The sequence below is a fragment of the Leptopilina heterotoma genome, unplaced genomic scaffold (assembly GCF_015476425.1).
Source record: "Leptopilina heterotoma isolate Lh14 unplaced genomic scaffold, ASM1547642v1 Lhet_88, whole genome shotgun sequence".
NCBI classification, from domain to species: domain Eukaryota; kingdom Metazoa; phylum Arthropoda; class Insecta; order Hymenoptera; family Figitidae; genus Leptopilina; species Leptopilina heterotoma.
In genome coordinates this window covers 1,531,140-1,553,124 of record NW_025111191.1, presented here as the reverse complement: position 1 = coordinate 1,553,124, position 21,985 = coordinate 1,531,140, and the positions used below count along the sequence as shown (strand labels likewise).

The window sequence follows — 21,985 nt, the reverse complement described above, 5'->3', positions numbered from 1 at the left end:
ACCAATACTTTCCACTTTCTAGTAAAAATTACTTCTGAGAATAATTTACTATGAAAATAAAAAATTACTAATAGCATTTAATAAAAGTTTACTATGAAAATAAAAAATTAATAATAGATTTTAATAAAAATTACTTCTAAGAATAATTTACTTCCAAAATAGTAAAAGTTTACTTCGAAAATTGAAATTACCAATACTTTCTACTTTCTAATAAAAATTACTTCTGGAAATAATTTACTATAAAAATAAAAAATTACCAATTGATTTTAATAAAAATTACTTCTTTGAATAAATTACTTCCAAATAGTAAAAGTTTACTACGAAAATAAAAATTAATAATAGATTGAAAATAAAAATTAGATATATTTTCTTTCTAAAAATTCCTTCTGATAAAAAATTACTTCAAATGCAGAAAAATTCACCTTCCGGAAGTAGAAAAAACAATGAATTAATTAACAAAGAATTTTTGCAAAAATTCCAAACACTATTTTTTTTAACCAATTTTCTATAGTAAAAATTTCATTTAACATTCTTTCCTTTCATTGTAGAAATTTTTTATTTGGAAAAATACGTAAAATTAAGAGTAAAATTTTCAGTAATAATTTACATTTTCTATATTTTTCGCGCACTCTAAAATTGAAAATTTACCTTGTTTGAAAAATTAAAAAGATGAGAATCCGTTGTCTTCGACAATGGAATTCCAATTAAGATTCCCACGTTCTTTTGCGAAAATCGTGCGCGGAACTTGACTGTTCACTATACATATATATTCAATTGTCATGTGCGTTCAGAAGACACGAACACGCGCTTTACTTTTTTCGATTTATTCACTTGCAAATATTTTACCCTTGAACTTCACTTTATTTTTCTTTTACAAAAATTCTCTATTTTTCCCTCTTTCCTTATTACAGTTTATCACAATAAAAATAACACCGAGAATTTTGATAAAAAATTGTCAAACAAAAAATTATGGTGCTTTTTCAAAGTCACGTGGGCATTAAAAGAAGCGCGAAACAACGCACACACGTGAAAAATTTAGAATCCAGGTTTGGAAAAATTGTCAACAATCAAATCACATTTATTTTTTTTTTTCAAAAAAGCACTGTTATTGTAGTTTTTTTCTACTTTCCACAGATTTTATTTATGAACAGAAAAATCTATTTTTGAGATTTTTTTTGAAAAATATCCGTCACACTTTGAGAATATATAAAAATTTTTGAAAAAAAATTGAATTTTTTTTCACACTTTTTTTTCACTTGAATAATAATTTCACTGTTGTTATTGTTACTTTTTCAGGAGACAATTGCACTTTTGGGAGGGGGGGATTTTTTGAAAAAAAATGTGGAAATTATTTTTTTTTTTGAAGGGGAAGGGACGCGGTGTTGTTTTTTTTGAGAAAAATTTGAAAACGCGTGGAAAATGAGTGAGTGGAACCGATGTGGAATCGACGCACACCAGATTGCAGTCCGTAACTCAATGAAGTGCCAGTCGCTCTTGGTAGCGATACGTTTTGAGTTGGTGGGGCAGAAAAGGTGATTGTCGTCATTGAAGTGGCGGGAGGTGGCGTAGAAACCTCTTGCGTCTTTCTCGTAAGAGAGGTGGTTCCACGAGGGTATTACTTAGTCTCTTCATCCACCAGAGGCTATTGCTTCGATTTCTTCATTTTTCCCCATTTCTCAGATTTCTTCAAACTTTTTCCTCTCTTTTTAAATTTTATCCATTTCTGCTCAATTTTACATTTTTCAGTAATTAGCAGTTTTTTTTTAAATTCTTCTTATTTTTTTTCCTCTTTCCTTTTTTTTTTGAATCAACACTGAGTTAATAATTTAAAAATTCTTTTGGATTTTTGGCTCCAAAAATAATATTCAAATATTTTAATAATTCAAAAAAATTAATTTAACCTAATAATTAATAATAATTAATAATAATAATTAATAATTAATTTAATTAATAAAATTAATTTTTTTGAGAATTTCATTCTCAAAATTTAACAAATTTTTACTGTCTTCAAGATCAAAGGTTTTTAATCCTGTTTTTAAGTAGATTTCTTTTAATTAATTTTTTAAATCAATTTTATTTTAAATTAATTTTTTGAGTCCATTTTTTGAAATCAATTGGTTTTTTTGAATCAGTTTTCTTTTAAAGTAGTGCAATTTTCATATTTTTAATTTAAAAAAAAAATTTTACAGTCAAAAATTCTTCTAAATCAATTTTTTAAAATTAATTTAAATTTTTCAATTCCTACATATTCCATTTCAAAAGAAAATAATTTTTACAGTGAGAAATTTTTTTAGATTAATTTTTTTGAAACCAATTTTCTTATTAGACAATTTTTTGAATAAATTTTTCAAAATAAATTGTTTTTTAAATAAATTTTCTTTTAAAGTAGTGCAATTCTCATATTTTCAATTTAAATATAAAACTAATTTTCACACTGAAAATTTCTTTAAATCAGTCTTCTTTTAAATAAATCTTTTGTATCTATTTTTTGAATTCAAATTTTTTAAATGAATTATTCAAATTCATTTTTAAAATAAAATTGTTTCAATTTCAAAAAAAAAATAATTTTCCCTGAGAAAACTTCTTTTAAATTAATTTTGTTAATTAAATTTTCTTTTAGATCATGTTCTTTTCTAGATCAATTTTTAAAATTTAATTTTTTTTAAAATTAGTTGAAATTTTCAATAAATTTTCAATAAATAAATAAATTATTACATTTTCAGAAGAAAATAATTTTTACAGTGAAAACTTATTTTAAAGCCAATTTTTTTCATCCTTTTTTAGAATTAGTTTTTCAAAAACAATTTTACAACTCAATTTTTTAAAATTAATTGCAATTTTCCTTTGTTATATTTTCAATTTTATTAAAAACTAATTTTTACACTGAAAATTTCTTTAAATCACGTTTTTAAATAAATTCTTTGAATTTATTTTTTGAATTCAAAATTTTTAAATGAATTATTGAAATTCATTTTTAAAAATTCTTCCATCAAGTTAATAGAATTGTTTCAATTTCAAAAAAAAAAAAAAATTTTTTTACTGAGAAAACTTCTTTTAAAATAATTTTTTTAATTAAATTTTCTTTTAGATCATGTTTTTTTCTAGATCAATTTTTTAAAATTAATTTTCCGACTTAATTTTTAAAAAATTAGTTGCAATTTTCAATAAATTTTCAATAAATAACTAAATTATTATATTTTCAGATGAAAATAATTTTTACAGTGAAAACTTCTTTTAAAGCAAATTTTTTCATCCTTTTTTAAACTTAGTTTTTTAAAAACAATTTTACAACTCAATTTTTTAAATTAATTGAAATTTTCCCTTTTCATATTTTCAATTTTAAAAGAAAATAATTTTTACAGTAAACAATTCTTTTAAATAAATTTTTTTCAAGTCATTTTTCTTAAAAGTCAATTTTTTTGAATATTTTTTTAAAATTAATTTTTTAAAATCAATTATTATATTTCCAATTCAAAGGAAATTAATTTTACAGTAAAAAAAACATTTTTTAAATCAATTTTCTTTTAAGTCGATTTTTTAAATTAATTTTTTGCATCAATTCTTCGAAATTAATTGGTTTTTTTGAATCATTTTTTTTCAAAGTAGTACAATTTTCATATTTTAAATTTCAAAAGATAATTTTTACAGTGACCAATTTTTCTAAATCAATATTTTTACATTGAAAACTTCTTTTAAGTCAGTTTTCTTAATCAATTTTTTTAATCAATTTTTTTAATCAATTTTTTAAATCAGTTTTTCGAAATCAGTTGCTTTTTAAATTAGTTTTTTTTCAAAGCAGCCCAGTTGTTTTACATTTTCAATTTCAAAAGAAAATAATTTCAACAGTGAAAAATTCTTTTAAATAAATTTTGTTCAAATCTATTTTTTCCTTAAGTCAATTTTTTTGGGACCAATTTTTAGAATAAATTTTTTTTATTCACTTTTTTTAATGAATTTTTTTAATCAATTTTTTGAAATCAATTTTCTTTTTAAACGAATTTTCTCTCAAACTAGTGAAACTGTTTGTAAATTTTTCAAATTCAAAAGAAAATATTTATCCCAATAAAAAGTCAGAATAGTGAATTTGCTACATTTTCAATTTGAAAAGAGAACAATTGTTTCTACTTAGTCAAATAGTGCTTTTATTTCTTCATTTCGTATATATTGTAAATGTATATATACTGTGTGTAAATTTTTCTTACTTTGTTTCCCATTAGGAGAAATAAAAATTGTCTTCTTTGAAATGAAATATTGTCGCACATATTAAATAGAAAAATGGGATATTTAGAGGCATTGTCATAATGTATATAGTAATTTCGTCTACAATATAACAAAAGTGTGATGGTGTGATAAAATCAGACATTGGGGATCAAAATCCTAATGACTTTTCTTCATTTGAAAATACACTTTCATATTTAGAATGGCTCCTGGGGAAAATTTCTTTTTAATGCGTATTAGACGTCATTAAGAGATTTAAATTATATATACTAAAATTTTATCTTATTATAGAAAATTATGTTTTAAATTTCATTATTTTTGTCACTGGGCTCTTGTCACATTCTTGTACTTGATTTCAAGTAGAAGATTTCTTTTAAAAGAAATCTTGTATACTATTTTTTTTGAATTTATTTTTGAAAATTAATTTTTTAGAATCAATTATTATATTTTCAATTTCAAAAGAAAATAATTTTTACAGTGAAGAATTTCTTTAAATCGATATTTTTACAGTGAAAACTTCTTTTAAATCAATTTTTTTCAAATCAGAATTTTCTTTTTGAGTCAATTTTTTTGAATCCATTTTTTTTAATTTAATCACAAATAACGAATCAGAAGTGTTGCGAATTTGGAATCTTTAGGAGAACTGTGAATTGCTTAATTCATTTACTAATAGTAATTATTATTTGTTACCACAACTTTTGGGAAGTTAAAAAATTATGGTCCAGTTTATAAACAGAATCCAATAATTGAAAGGCAAGTTTGTTAAAAATACTTTTGTGCGAGAAAGTTTTAATATAATGTTTGTTATATACAAGAAAAATAAAAAAAGGGATTTTAAATTCAATTAAATCAAAGCAAACGTGTTTCGGCTATAGAAATCAGTGGAAAATTGGAAATAAACTACAAATGAAAAGTGTTATTTTATAAAGTAACCATGACAGGATGATTGGACGGTAATCAATGTTAATCAAGCATCTTGATCTCGTGGATCTGTGTTCCGCTTCAAGTTCTTCCTTGAAGAAAGTCAGAGAGTGAGTGAGAGAGGCAGAGAGAAAGGGGTTTTAGGTATCAAGAGTCGGATTCATTTCAATCGCAAACTAAATTGTTAGACCTCGAATCTCACATCCCCTCGGAATGGCGGTTTTAGTGAAGGTGCTCTTTCTCTCTCTCAACTCCCACCAAGTATGACGACAATTACCATACTCTCTTTCTCTCTCTCTCCCACTCACATATTTTACTATGTATATCGACACCAACAATACTCGAGGCAGTGACTTACCAACTAAGTTGGTGCACACATCTTTGTATAAATGACGTCATTCATTCTGGTAATCTCACACCACACATGTTCAAAAACGTGTTTCCTCGCATTTTTCTCGACGCTTCATTTCAATTCATTATCAATCGAGCAGGTGCAGGTTTTTCTCCCTTTTTTTTACAAACAAAAAAACAATGAAAGAATTTAAAAAACGTTATTCATTGTAAATTAGTTTCCTATCAATATTAATTGCTTGATTATCTTCTTTAAATAATCCTTTAACTCTCTAAATTTGATTCAGTTAAAAATCATTATAGTTTTAACTGCATTGTTTTTCTATTGATATATCAAATTGAGACATAAAATTTAATATTTTATATCCGCGCTCCCAAGAAAGGTATACCAAAGAAGCAAACGAATTATAGGTGTTAGATTTATTTTGATTAAAAGTTTATTTTTAATTATTTGACTTTGAAACAAATTTTCATTAAATTACTTTAGATATAATGAAGACTTGAAGATCAATAATTTTTAATTAATAATTGATTCTCTTTCTGTATTTTTACTCAAAAAATTAAAAACAACCTCAAATTTTTTGCTTCTTAGGTATACCTTTCCTCGGAGCGTGACACTATTAATTTTATATCAACAAAATTTAATAAATTCTTTTTAAGAATAATATTTATATCTTAAATGAAAAAATTAACATTTGTGTGACAATCAGTGACTGAATTTTTTCTTCTCAATTAGTGAGAAATACCAGTTTATTTTAATAACAGATCAGTAAAAAAAAAAGTGAAAAATTAGTTAAACTTTGCTAATAAAATGATCTTTTTCGCTTCTTGGATCAAAAATTGGATATAATTTTTTTTATAAATTTCTACGCACACATTTAATTATTTTGTTTAATTTTTCTTAATTCAATGATTTTCAATATCTACTAATTTAATAAAGTGTTCCATAAAAATTTAATTATTTAAAAAACATTTTAATAAAATAATTCTATTTAAACATTCAATTATTTTCATAAATAGTAATTTTTTTTTAAAGAATTCAATTATTTTCATAAATAACAAGACTAATCGCAGAATTTAAATTATTTTTAAAACAATTTAAATCAAATTCCTCGAAAAAAGTTAAAAATTTTATTAAAATTTCGTCGAAATAGTTCAATTATTTAAAAATTTGTGGATAAAATTCTTTATGATAATAAATTATTTAAATAATAATTGAATATTTAAAGCATTATTGCATGATTTTTTTTACAAATAATTGAATTTTAAATAAGGTTTCAAATTAAAATCTTTGAAAACTTGAATTTTTCATACTTTTAACTGACAATTCTGTAGAATCTTAAAATTTGTTTTAAAAATAATTAAAATCCTCTGAAGAATTTTATTATTAAGGAGAATTTCAAAAAAATTACTTAAAAGAATTCAATTATTTAAAAAAAATAAATAAATAAAATTTACACAGGAATTCGATTATTTAAAAAAATTTACTGAAATTTGTTGCCAGAATTCAATTATTTTCAAAAATAAAAAAATTTATTCACAGGAATTTAATTATTTAAAAAAATTTAATTGAAATTCGTTGCAAAAATTCAATTATTTTCATAAATATTAAAATTCTTTGCAGAAATTCAATTATTTAAAAAAAATCATTGTTTTAATAAAGTTTTCCAAAAGAATTTAATTATCCAAAAAAAATGTTATAAAATTCTACGCAAACGTTTAATTATTTTCGTACATAATAAAATTCTTTTTCGGAATTCAATTATTTTTATAAATAAATAAAACTCATCGTAGAATTTTAATTATTTTTAATACAATTTTAATTGAATTTCACAAAACAAAGTTATTATTCTTGAAAATTTTATTAAAAATTCGTCGCAAAAATTTAATTATTTAAATTCTTTTTATAAAATTCTTTATGAGAACTCAATTTTGAGAAACATTCATTTATTCAATAAATTATTTATTTTCCTATTTAAATAATTGAATTCTCGTAGAATTTTCTACTAAAAATTTTATTGAAAAATGAATTTCAATTAAAATTTAAGATAATATTTGAATATTACAAGCATTAAAGTTTGAATTTTTAGAAATAATTAAATTTCAAAAAGGTTACAATTTCAAATTAAAATCTTTGAAAATTTAAATTTCTCATTCATTTAACTGATGATTCTGTAATAAATGGATTTGAAAATTCTCAATGAACTTTTGCAAAAATTATTAATAACAATTGATAATTCAATTCTTTCCAAGAATTTTAATACAATTTTTGAAAATAATTACAGTTTTCGAAGAATTTTCTTAAAATTGTATTCAGAATAATTGAAATCATGTGAAGAATCTTATTATTTAGGAAAATAATTGAATTCTTGCAACGAATTTTTATTACATTTTTTTTAAATAATTGAAATTCTCTGAAGAATTTTATTATTTATGATTGACTTCTTGCAACGAATTCTATTAAATTTTTGTTAAATAATTGAAATCCTGTAAAGAATTTTATTATTTATGAAAATAATTAAATTTTTACAACGAATTTTATTACATTTTTTTTTTAAATAATTGAATTCTTTTGAGAAATTTTATTCAAATAATTGTCAATCTTAAAAATATTTGAATTTCAGCGACTAAATTTCATTATTTGTGAAATAAAATTGAATTTTTGCAAAAAAAATTTTGAAAATAATTACATTTTTTGAGGAATTCATTTAAAATTGTGTTTGAAAATAATTGAAATCCTATGAAAATTTTTATTTTTTATTAAAATAATAATTGAATTCTTTCAACGAATTATTGATAATAAATAATTTTACATTTAAAAAAATTCGTAAATAAATGTTATGGAAATTGAGTATCTAATCATTTTTAGAGTGAATCAGAATATTTTTGAGGGTCAGGGAAAAGGTAAAAATCAGTCAAAAAAAAATTCTGTAAATCAGGGAAAAGTCAGGAAAAAACAAAATTAATTTTTTGTGGTAACCCTGATAATTTATTTGTGCTTGTTTTTTATTTTATTATTAAAAGTACACAGTTTTTTTTGTAAGTATCAAAAATTGATACCAATGTGGATCAAGCTGCTACCAAAAATTTGAATCAATTTATGATTTTATTTTATTTTTTAAATCATAAACGGGTTTAAATAAATAAAATGTGGATTTAATCCACATTTTTGGTATTTATTCGTCGCTTTTTGATACTTTCAAGTTAACAGTGTATAGTAGATACTAGATAGTAAAGTAGTAGCTAGTAAGCACTGAAATTTTTTGCCTATTTAGCTAAAATAAAATCAATTTTTTTTATTATTTTTTAAATAATAATTATTATTTATTATTATTTATTAATAAATGTTATTTATTTTACATTTTTTTATTAATTTTTTTTTAATTCAAATTTATTTAAATAATAAATTTGTAGCTATTAGCTAAAAATTGATATGTTGCAAGAGAGTTGTAAATTTCTTTCATATTGTCTGCATTTCTGGTGGAAATAATAGAGATAAAAGAAAAAGACGAGATTCTCTTTTTTTTTTTTTTTTGAGAGAGAGAGAATTGCTTTTTTTTTGTGTAAATGCAGTTCCATATGGTATATTATAAGTGTGTCTGCGAGTCGTAAAACTGTGCTACCACGCAAAAATATACTCTCCCTCGCGCGCAACCGTATGCGTTATATTATAAATATACATACGGCTTTTCGCGATTTCGAAATACCTATGCCAACCGGGTTGTACGACCTTTATAAAATACTCGCGCCTACAGCAAACGCTTTATAGGAAGGTCGAACACTGCAAATTGCAACCTTTAGATGTCACGATTATTAAAAATCTTCCTTTACTAAGTGTTCATATTATAAACGCGCATACTCTCACCTTGATACTTGCTACAGAATTTCTGCAATTTTTTTATTCTTCTTCACTATAACTATTCCTCCAATAATAATTTATTGCGGAGCAGTGAACATTATTTTATAGAAATAAAATAACATTAAAAAATAATAATATAGTTCTATATGTTCCCTAAAAATTTTGACGCCCTGCAAACAATTATTTTGAAAATTTCTTATTGCAGGGCTCGAACTATTAGGTCAGAAATACCGTAAAGGTTCGTAAATTTGTTTAAAGTCCGTAAAAGTCAGCATTTTTTTAAAAAAGATCCGAAAAGTCCGTAATTCGATTGAAAAAGCAAGAAAAGTTCGTAAATTTATTAATTTAACGATATAATTTGAAGAATTTTTAAAAAGTTACAAATGATTGTAAAAATTCAATTATTTACAAAAGTACACGGAGAGACCCACATTCGTAAAAATTACTAAAAACGGTTGCAATGACCGGAAATAAGGGGACTTTTAGCATAATGTACTACAGAATTAGATAAATTTACAAAAGAAATAGATAAATTTGCTACATTGAAATAGCAAGTTTTAATATTTTGTGTAAGAGTTGTAAATGTAGCGAAAATTGATTATAGTTTTCTCTAATTTAATTAGACAAAATCTGACAAATGAAAACATTTTCCACTAAAATCTTCTATCCACTGTAGTAATTTTTGGTGAGCAAGTGTGGCTAGCGAGTGCAGTCATATGGCGCCTGTATTTCTATTGGTTGCTAACCTCGTCAATCTCCGTAAATGAGCCGATGCCTTCCGATCATTGACAGTGACTATGTTTCGCGTATGTAAAATAAATTTGGATATTATCTACAATAATTAAATATAAAGTGAAACGTAGGTCGTTCGGTATCTCAGAAATTGACCATTATAAATTAATAAATTTTGCATTTATTCCTGTCCCAAGAAGTATGTCTTATAATAAGTTGTTAAAAGTAAACTGCTTTCTCGTAAGTGCTGTAAATTTTCATCATTCAATATATAAGGAAACAAAGATGTATACTTTCAGTGAAATTCGTTGTCGTGCGTGCAGTTGTGTATTAGTGTATTAATTAACCGCGTCTATACATATAAGTGAAATAAACATGTGTGTGTCTTCAAATATTTATCCAACAACAAATATATAAGTGTGTGAGTGTGTGTGTCTGTGTATGTAAAAATCCTTCCAGTTTACCTCCACTAGTCAAGAATTGACGGGAAACCGGCGACAAAAATCCGTATTTTTTCTTTTCACTCTTTCTTTCTGCATTTACAACGACTATAGTAATTTTACGTACACAATGTTTCTGAGTTTTACTACAGTTGTTTGGAACTATTGGACGAAATAGTAAGAAACTTTGCTAATTTGGTGAACATTTGTCGGGATTAGTGACTTAGTGTAGAAAATAGTAAAAAATACAAAAAGTCCCCTTATTTCCGGTGGTTGCAATGTGAATATAGTAAATTCTAGTGTGATTTTATACAAAAATTAGTAATCTCGGTCTCTCCGTGTAATAAATTTCTTTGCAGAAAATCAATTATGCTCAAGATTTTTTTTAAATTCTCATAAAAGTTTCAATTATCTTTATAAAATAATAAAAATCTTCTTCAAAATTCAATTATTTTTATAAATAATAAACATCTTCTCCGAAATTCAATTATTTTCAAAATAAAATTCTTGAAAAAATTTAATTATTTAGAGAAATAAACAAAATTCTTCGAAGGTATTCAATTATTTTTATAAATAGTAACATTTTTTGCAAAAATTCTACTATTTTTACCTAATACAATTTTATTAAAATTTCATGCAAGAATTCAATTTTAAAAAAAAAATTTAATAACATTTTTCGAAAGAATTCAATTATTTTCTAAAATTTTAATAAATACTTCGAAACAATTCCATTATTTTTATAAGTATAGTAAAATTCATCGTAAGAATTGAATTATTAACAAATTCGATTACATTCAATAAATTAAAGAAATTTTTCAAAAATAATAAAATTCTTCTTATAGGAATTCAATTATTTTCAGAATAAAATAAAACTCATCGCAGAATTTCAATTATTTTTAATAAAATTTTAAACGAATTTATCGAAAAATATAATCATTCTTAAAAATTTTATTAAAATTCATCAAAAGAAAATTCAATCATTAAAAAATTTGTTGATTAAATTCATTTTAAGTATTCAATTTTAAAAAACAATCAGTTATTCTATCAATTATTTATTTTTGTATTTAAATAATTGAATTCTCGTAGAATTTTCTAATAAAACATTAAAAAAATGAATTTCAGTTAAAATTTTAGATAATTGAATATTAATAGCATAATAGCATGAATTTTTAGAAATAATTGATTTCTGAAAAGGTTTCAAATTAAAATCTTTGACAATTTAAATTTTTAATTAACAATTCTGTGAAATTATTTTTTTTTAAAAGGTCTAAATTTTTTTAAAAATTTTCTGGAGTTATTTTATAATATATATTTAAAATTTTGACAAGAATGTTCTACAATTTTTTAATATAACTGAATTTTTTCGAAGAATTTTATTACTTTTGAAAATAATTGAATTTCTGCAATCATTTGTAACTTTAATCAAAAAATTCAATTTTTTTAGTGCTTTTAACTGAAATTCATTTTTCAATAATTTTTGTTTGAAAATTCTACGAGATTTAAATTGTTTAAATACAAAAATAAATAATTTACTTATTAAATAATTGAATTATTTCGACGAATTTTATAATAAAATTTTTAAGAATAAATCATTACTGTTTTCGAGGAATTCGATAAAAATTGTATTAAAAATAATTGACATTCTTGCAATGAGTTTTATTATTTATGAAAATAATTTGAATCTCTGTTAAAAATTTTATTATTTTTGAAAATAATTTGAATCTCTGTATAAAATTTTTATTATTTTTGAAAATAATGGAATTATTGCGAAGAAATTTATAAAAAATTTAAAGCTAATTGAATTTCCGTGAAACTATTATTAGAAAATATTTTTGAGAATAATTGAAATTTTGCTAAGAATTTTATTGTAAAAGTTTAGAAAATAATTAAATTTCAGAGAAGAATGTTATTATTTTTAAAGACAATTGAAATTTTGACGAGAATTTTTTTATTCAAGGTAATTTAATATTTTATGAGGCAAACAAAAAAAAAAACACGAAAATTCCCTAACTTTTCCTTGAGTTTCCTATGACTAATTCTAGTTTCCCTGACTTTTCCCTAAAATCCCTGACCTGAGGCCTTCCTATAATATCAGAATTATTAATAAATTGTAGTTAGGATTATTGTGTACATAATAATGAAATATTTTGAATGTTTAAATATTTTGAATGAATAAAAATTATTGTTATTTAAAATAAAAAAAAATCTTCAATTGAACGTTGAAAACGACAGCAAATTATTAAAATAACAAAATAAATCACAAGTCGACAAAATAGAATAAAATGCGGTCAGTAAAAAAAAAAAAAAGTAAAAAAAAACTACAACTAATAAATTAAAGAGAAATACGTTATCGATAAATACAAAACGAGAAATGGACTCTAGTATAAAATAGAAACTCGATCAAAGAGAAAAGCACTCAGAAAGCGCTTGGTCACAGAGAATCTTGACTTTTATGAAAGCAACGACAGTGAACGACAGCGACGACTGTTGGGTACCTAACAAAATCCGTTCTATTCGTCCCTCTCTATATATACAGACAAAAACCTAGGCTAAGCGAAACTGTCTTGTGCTGGTGAGATAGCTGAGAAGTTATATGGGAGGGGCGAGAAGGGTGGTACAGTGATAAAATTGATGCGTAAATTCTGTAGGCACTTAGAACTGCAAAAGGGGCTTTTGGCGAATGAGGGGTAAGGGGATGACGAGAAGATCGTAAAATCTGGACGAAGTAGATTCATGAGGAGGGGGCTCTCTCTCTATCTCTCTCTCTCTCTCTTCCTATAAGACACCGCTCGAATAGTCCACCAAGAAGATCCTTCACTTGCGCCAGAATTTACTCAATTCAACCCCACATGTGTCTATATAGTGAAACCAGCTCAACTGCTTTTAAATTTTCAACAAAATATTTTTCTTCACACATTTTTAATCATTTTAAAAATAAATCTTAGTAATTTAAAAAGCAATTTATAAAAACAATTTTCTTGAAAATATCAAATTTATACTTGATACTAAAAAGTGGATCAAATTAATGACAAAAATTTGAATCAATTTTTGATAAGATTCATATTTTTGGTATTCGTCGCAATTTGATACTTTGTTTTCTTTTTTTATTTTACATAGAATTTTGATATTTTAATAATTAATTATTTTAATTATTATTATTTTAATTAATTTTAATAATTTTTGAACAAGTTCTTCGAGAATTTTCAAGTCAATTTGTTTAAAATTCAATTTTACAAAATTTCAATTATTAGTCAATTCTTCAATTAATTATCTTTAAAAATAATAAAATTCTTTTCCAAAATTCAATTATTTTAAAAATTTTAATAAAATTTCAGTTATTCTTTAAAAATCAATTAAGTTCTTCTCTGAAATACAATAATTCTAATAAAATTCTTGCCGACATTTCAATTATTAAAAATTTTTTTTTTTAAATTCTCGTCAAAATTTCAATTATTTATAAAAACTAATAAAATTCTTCCATGAAATTCAATTATTTTCAAAAATTTTCCTCAATTCAACGATTTTGAATATCTACTGATTTAATAAAGTGTTGTATAAGAATTTAAGTATTTTAAAAAATTTTAATAACATAATTCTACTCAAACATACAGATACAATTATTTTCTTAAATAGTAAATTTTTTTTAAAGAATTCAATTATTTTCATAAATAATAAAACTCATCGCAGAATTTCAATTATTTTTAATACAATTTTAATCAAATTCCTCGAGAAATGTCATGTTTCATAAAAATTTTATTTAAATTCATCGAAATAATTCAATTATTTAATAATTTATTTATTTTTGCATTTAAAAAATAGAATTCTCGTAGAATTTTCTAATAAAAAATTATTAAAAAATTAATTTTAGTTGAAAACACAAAAAAAAAAAATTGAATTTTGAAGAAGTTACAAATGATTGCAGAAAATCAATTATATTTTCAAAAGTAATAACATTCTTCGCAGAAATTCAATTATGTTAAAACAGTTTTTTAAATTCTAGAGCAAATTTCGAATATTTTTAATACAATTTAAATTAAATTCCTTGAAATATGTATTTTTTTTTAATTCTTAAAAATTTTTTTAAAATTCGTCGAAAGGCTCCAATTATTTAACAAATAATTTACTTTTTATTTAAATAATTGAATTTTCGGAGAATTTTCTAATAAAAATTGATTTAAAAATGAATTTTATTTAAAAACACTAAAAAAAAAATTGAATTTTGGAGAAAAGTTACAAATGATTGTAGAAATTCAATTATTTTCAAAAGTAATAAAATTCTTCGCGGAAATTCAATTATATTTAAAATAATAAAATTCTTCTCCGAAATTTTATTATTTTTAAAAATTTTAATAAAATTCTACGCAAACATTCAATTATTTTCATAAATAATAAAATTCTTTTTAGGAATTCAATTATTTTCATAAATACTCAAACTCATCGCAGAATTTCAGTTATTATTAATACAATTTTAATTGAATTCCTCAAAAAAAGTAATTATTCTTGAAAATTATATTAAAATTCGTCGAAAAAATTCAATTATTTAAAAATTTATTGATAAAATTCTTCATGAGAATTCAATTCTAAAAACTCAATTCTTGTCCGAAATTCTATTATTTTCAAAAATTTTATTAAAATTCTACGCAAACATTCAATTATTTTCATAAATAATAAAATTCTTTTTATAGGAATTCAATTATTTTCATAAATAATAATAAAACTCATAATAAAATTTCAATTATTTTTAATACAATTTTTATCGAATTCCTCGAAATTAATAGCATATGAAATTTTAGTAATAATTGAAATTTGATAAGGTTTCAAATTAAAATGTTTGAAAATCTTAATTTTGCGTAATTTTAACTAACAATTCTGTAAAATTATTCTTTTTTTTGAAAAAGTCCAATTCAATTTTTTTTTTAAATTATTAAAATTTTTTATTTTCTAATATACATTTAATTGAAGAATTGACGAATAATGGAAATTTTTGATAAAATTGAATTGTAGACAAAAGGATTTAAAAATTCTCAAAGAAGAACTATTTAAAAAATTATTAAAAATAATTGATTTAAAGAAGAATTTTAGTTAAAAAATCTAGAAAATAATAATTTAATTGAAATAATGACTCGGAGTTATCGATAACTTCATGTTTTATAATAATAATTTTATAATTTATTGAATTTCAAAAGGTTTGAATTTCAAATTTTTGAAAATTTTAATTCCTATGGAAAAATTTATATTTAAAAAAGAAGTTTTTGATGTTTTTGAATAAATAATTTTACAATTATATAGAAATTTGTGATTAAATGTAATAGAACTAATATCAACTTTTTATTATTAAATTTCCACTATAAATGGAAAAAAAATCCTTCCCTCGAAATATAAGCGATAAAATCAACCTTTTTCGATGTATATTAATAATGACGATAATGATGGATTCTAGGGAAATTTTTGCACCTATTATTATATAATTTTAAGCACCTTTTACTTCAAAGAATATATATATATATATCTCTTACGAAGTTATATGTAGAACCCTTACATATGGGAAGTATTATCGACTTTAAACGAATAATATAATAGATAGAAAATTGCACGCAATTGCATTGCTAATGCCACACTTTCGTACCTAAAGTGGTTTTTTCCACAGTTACTTGGTTAAATATTCGTTCGGATATTAAATTTATAAAAGTTGGAATCAATGAATTAGTAAATAGACTTATACTTCGGGTGGTTATAGATATATCTTGCAAAAAAAAGCGGTTTCATAAAGGAAGTTTGTATATAAAATGAGGGAAAATTTTGTTGAAGATAGAATACATCAGTTTTATGTGTGAATAAAGGGAATAATGTTCGATATTTGTTATTAAGGATTAAAATCTATGTATCAGAGGAGAAAGCGTTTCTTTTTAGCGAAAAAGTTTTTTTTTTTTTTTTTTTTTTTTTTTTTGAAAAACTTCTTTTGAACAAAAACTTATTTTCCATACAAAAAACTTCTTATTGACAAAAAACTTCTTTTTGGCGAGAAAAAACCACTTTTTGTAATACAAAACAATTTTTTTCATCCAACACAATTTTTCCTTTGGCAAATAATTTGATTTTGTCTCAAAGCAATTTTGTTAACCCTAAAAAAATTTTTAATTAAAAACAAATTTTTTTACCGGTTCAAAAACATTTTATTTGATTTAAATATTAATTAATTGACTGCAAAAAAAATTGTTTGATTGAAATAAAAATTACTTGCTTCAAATAAAAATTCCTTTGATTCAAATAAAAATCTACTTGTCTTAAATAAAAATTATTTAATAAAAATTATTTGGCAGAAAAAAATAGTTTGATTTAAATAAAAATTATTTGATTCAAGTAAATATATTTATTTGCTAATAGACAATTGATTAAAATTTTTTCCAGTGTAAAATTTGTAAGAAATGTAAGTTTTCTTTTTTTTCCAAGAATTGCAAAAGAAAGAATTACAAGTACTGGAGTGGTTATTAAAAAATTAATAAATTTCTGCGGAAAAAAACTGTTAAACTGTGTGTTGGCAACAGTTATCGAAAACTTGTAACAATTTTTTTTTTGCGTATTAGATCACAAAAAAGAAATCGATGCCTTGTTAGTAGACCGCAATAAGCATTTAATTCTTTATAATACTTCGAGACATGGTTACCGATTAGTAACTGATTTCAGAGACGGGGTTAAAAGAGTTCATCATACAACAAAGTTATCATTATATTTTTTTTCCTCTTTACTTCACTTTTCTTTCTATACTTTCTTCATTTCAATTTAATTATGTATTTTTACTGTTCGCTCACTCTTTTCTTGTATTTTATCATTGATTTTTTTTTTCTGAAATTTTTTATTACTTTTTTTTATTCTTAATTTTTTTATTAATTATATGCTTTGCACTCATCTACTAAAACCTACTATTTACTAATTTTTTTTAAACATTAGCTACTATTTGGATTCTTTTTTTCAATTTGTGACACTAAAAGCTACTTTTTTTAAAATTTGAACTTATTTTAAAATTTAAATTCCTTAATAGTTGAAGTAAATTATAATTAATTATTAATAAATATTCTTCTTAGAAACAATTCAAAAATTTTTTGCAACAATTCAAGAATTCGTTGCAAGGATTCAATTATTTTCACAAATAAAAAAAATTATTCACAGGAATTCAATAATTTAAAAAAATTTACTGAAATTCGTTGCAAGAATTCAATTATTATTTTGACAAATAATGAAATTCTTCGCTGAAATTCAAATATTTTCAAAATCTACTATTTTAATAAAATTTCTCAAAAGAATTCAATTATTTTCATAAATAATAAAATTTATCACAGGAATTCAATTATGAAATTTAAATTCCAAAAAAAAAATTGTTGAAAAAAATCAATTATTTAAAATACTTACATAAAATACTGTGAAAGAAATCAATTGTTTTCTAAAATTTTAATAACATTTGTTTATAAGCATTTAATTATTATCACAATTAATTAAATTCATTGCAAGAATTCAATTATTTTTAATACAGTTTTAATTAAATTATTCCAAGTAATTGAATTATTCTTTTAAATTTTCATAAAATTCTTTTAAAAAATTCAATTACTTACAACAATTTTAATAAAATCCTTCGCAAGAATTAAATTATTTTTATAAATAAAAAAATTATTCACAAGAATTCAATTATTTAAAAAAATTTACTGAAATTCGTTGCAAGAATTCAATTAATTTTATAAACAATAAAATTCTTCACAAAAATTCAATTATTAAAAAAAAAAAATTACTAAAAATTCGTTGCAAGAATTCGATTATTTTCATAAATAATACAATTCTTCACAGAAATTCAATTATTTAGAAAAATTTACTGAAATTCGTTGCAAGAATTCAATTATTTTCATAAATAATAAAATTCTTTACAAAAATATTGATAAAATTCAACGCAAACATTTAATTATTTTTATGAATAATAAAATTCTTCATACGATTTCAATTATTTTTTATACAATTTTAAATAAATTTCTCGAACAATGAAAGTATTTTCAAAAATTTTATAAAAAATTTTTAGAAGAAAATCAATTATTTACACAATTTTGATAACATTATTTATAAGTATTCAATTCTAAAAAAATAATCATTTATTCTATCAATTATTTATTTTTTTAGTTAAATAATTGAATTCTTGTAGAACTTTATAATAATAAGTTAAAATTAAAAATATTTATTTAAATTTCCAATTACTTGGAAGTTGTTTCAAATTTAATTGAAATAAATTTTATATTTTAAAAAAATTTATATTTTTACAATTCTAAAATTTATTTTAAAATATAATCGAATTTTTGGGAAATTCTAACTAAAAGATTGGAAAATAATTGAATTTCATTAAAAATTAATATTCAAATTATTACTAGGTTAAGAAAAAAAGTGAACATTTTTTATGGAATTGAGGGAAGTACAGAATCAAATTTTTTTTTATATTTTTTGTAAATTGATTAAAACGTGTTTTTCAGTTGTCAAATTTAATTTTCCGACAGCTACTTTTTTTTTTAACTATTTTTTCACTCTTATTATTTGACACTTTTTTAAAATTAATTATATTGAGTGCGAAGCCTATAATTAAGTTTTGTTCAATTTTTCTTTTAATTCTAAACTATGAATACTCTCTAAATCTGAAATTGGTCGAAAATAACTAATTATTATTAGTAAAGTCGTGGATGACCTTTTGCTTCATCAATTAGTAAAAATAACTAATTATTATTTCTATTTAATTATTTAACTTTACTATTTTTTTAATTTAATTTAATTATTATTATTTTTTTTCATGTGGACTTATTGTAATTCGAGTTTGTAATATGTTTGTATTTTTTTTCTCGCAAAACATAAAAAAAAATTATTATTATTATTATTATTATTATTATTATTATTATTGTTATAATTACATAGTACAAAAATGAAATATAAATACAAAAAATATATATATAAAATAAATATAAATAATTCATAGAAAATTATTAAAAGCATTAATAATAATTAAAACTGGTGAATAATTAAAGCAAATAGAAAAAAAATTGAAATTAAAAACCGTCTCTCTGTGACAAGTGTGAAATTGATATATAAAGAATGACATTTAAGAATAATTTTTTCCCCTAATGAAGTAAAGTAAAAGAAAAAAAGCCACTAATGATGGAGAAATATGCAAAGTAACTTTACTATTTTACATCCAATAATATCGTTTACAAAACGAATAAAAACTGTTAATTCATGAAAAATCTTGGAATTCTTGTAAAATTTGATATTATACAATTTAAAATGTATATGTAAAAAAAAATATTGTTTCAAAATATTTGAAACGTCAATCAGATATACAAATTGTATATATATATATATATATATGTATAGCAGAGAGGTGCAATTTTCTCAGAGCGTTTGAACTCAATAATTAGCACGAAGCTGCGTTGCGTGTTTTATCAATCTAAAATACTAAATTACCTAATTGTTAGAAATGGACAATTATCTCTTCCCGCATTTGTCCGCTCTGCAACGTGATTTCGTTATATGCTATAATAAATGCAGCGAGGAGCATGTGTGAGCATGGATTTTAATACTTTTACGTTTTGTTCTTCTCCTTTTCTTTTCTTCATTAATGTATATTAATTATAAAGGTGCAAAGATACGCAACTCATTTTTTTCCATACAAACACAATATAATGTATATCTTTTTTTTACATACATAATTAAGAGAAAAATGTTGTAAATAGGCTCAATTTCTTGTATGGCGGACAATATTTTTATTTCTTTATTTCTTTCAGTATTTTTTTTTTATTTTTTGTAAATTTTTTTATTTTCTTTTTGTATCTCTATCGATTATTTAATTTTTTTAGTAATATCGTTATAATTTATTATTATTATTAATTGATATTTTTATTATTATTTATTATTATTATTATTATTATTATTATTATTATTATTATTATTATTATTATTATTATTATTATTATTATTATTATTATTATTAGATTTTATTGTTTTGTTTGCAAAAAGAAAAATTCTATTATGTTAATAATTATATTATTAATATTCAATATAATATATTTAAAAATATATAAATAATAATATTGTATAAATTATAATTATGCAATTATGCAAACAAAAAAGATAAATTTGACTCAGAGCCAACTAGACTTTTTAATTCAAATAAATTTTATGTGAAATATTTCATTTTATTTTTATAGTTTGAATAAAATTTTCCTTTGGTTCAAATTAAAGTTTAAAGTTATATTTATGTCTAATAAAATTTTTATTTAAAACAAATAAATAAATAAATAATATTGATAATAAATCTCTAAGCCTAGTTGTCTCTTTTTATACATTTTTTATTTCAAATAAATTATATTTGCTTTAAATAATTTTTTTTTTAATTTAATTAAATTTTTTTGTATTTAAGTAAAAAATCGGAAAAGAACTAAATAAATAATAAAAAAGAGAATTTTTTATGCATACAAAGCAAAAATTAAAAATAAGGAAAAGGAAAGAAAAATGGAAAATAAAGAAAAAGAACGAAAAATTGAAAAGAAAAAAAAGAAACAAGAATGGAAAATAAAAAAAGAAACAAAAATGGAAAATAAAGAAAAAGAAATAAAAATGGAAAATAAAGAAAAAGAAATAAAAATGGAAAATAATGAAAAAGAAATAAAAATTGAAAGAAAAAAGAAACAAAAATAGAAAAGAAAAAAAAGAAAGAAAAATTGAAAGTAAAGGAAAAGGAATAAAAATTGAACAGAAAAAAAGAAAGAAAAATGGAGAAACGTGTGAATTTAAAAAAGTAATGAGTATTTTTGCGTGGAGAAAAAAATTCCTTTTGGCAAAATGTTTTTAATATAATATGTATACATATATACAGTGCTTTTTCGTGTATGATTGTCGTGAGAGTAAAGAAACTAAAACATGTCGGGGCATCGAAATTCTATAGCCTTTTTGAACCAGTCCCGTAACCCGATCTGCATAAACTCCAAAGATTTTTCGATCTGCACTCACGAAGCGGATACAACAGGCAACTCGTTTCTAGATTCTTATAATCCAGTTCAATATATCAAGTATACATATTTATAAATATTGATGTAAAGCAACATTTTTGCGCATCTCATTTACGAATTTAATAAAATTAAAGAAATTAGTTTTATTAATAAAAATTTTTAAAAAATACTTTTAAAGTAAATTTTTACTAAAATGAAATAAAAATAAAGTAAAAATGAATAAAAAAAAATAAACTAAAATAATAAAATTCTCAATTCGAATTTTATAGTTAAATTAAGTCCTTAAATATATTTTTCTATAATAAACGGATTTTTTTTTTATTTTTCTCGGTGTTAAACTTTGTATGTTTCCTTCATTTTTTCTTTTCAATTTTCGTTTTTTTCTCTTTCAGAATTTTTTTCTTAGAAAATTAAATATAAAATGAAAATTTTATCAT

At 21.6% G+C, this 21,985-nt stretch overlaps 1 protein-coding gene and 1 long non-coding RNA gene across 6 annotated transcripts in view; one reads left to right on the top strand and one right to left on the bottom strand.

Moving 5' to 3' along the window:
• The window catches only part of LOC122511646, a 208,359-nt gene that overhangs the window by 153,881 nt on the left and 32,493 nt on the right, over window positions 1-21,985 (top strand). The gene's annotated exons all lie outside the window — the stretch shown is intronic.
• The window catches only part of LOC122511643, a 159,738-nt gene that overhangs the window by 105,842 nt on the left and 31,911 nt on the right, over window positions 1-21,985 (bottom strand). The window contains exon 1 of one of the 5 annotated variants that reach the window (XM_043627019.1): window positions 649-1,517. The exons of 2 other annotated variants lie outside the window; for them this stretch is intronic. The gene's annotated coding sequence lies outside the window, so the exon portion shown is untranslated. Of the gene's footprint in view, window positions 1-648; window positions 1,518-21,985 lie in introns of those variants that run through there. 2 more of the 5 variants (XM_043627018.1, XM_043627023.1) reach the window with 2 other exon arrangements.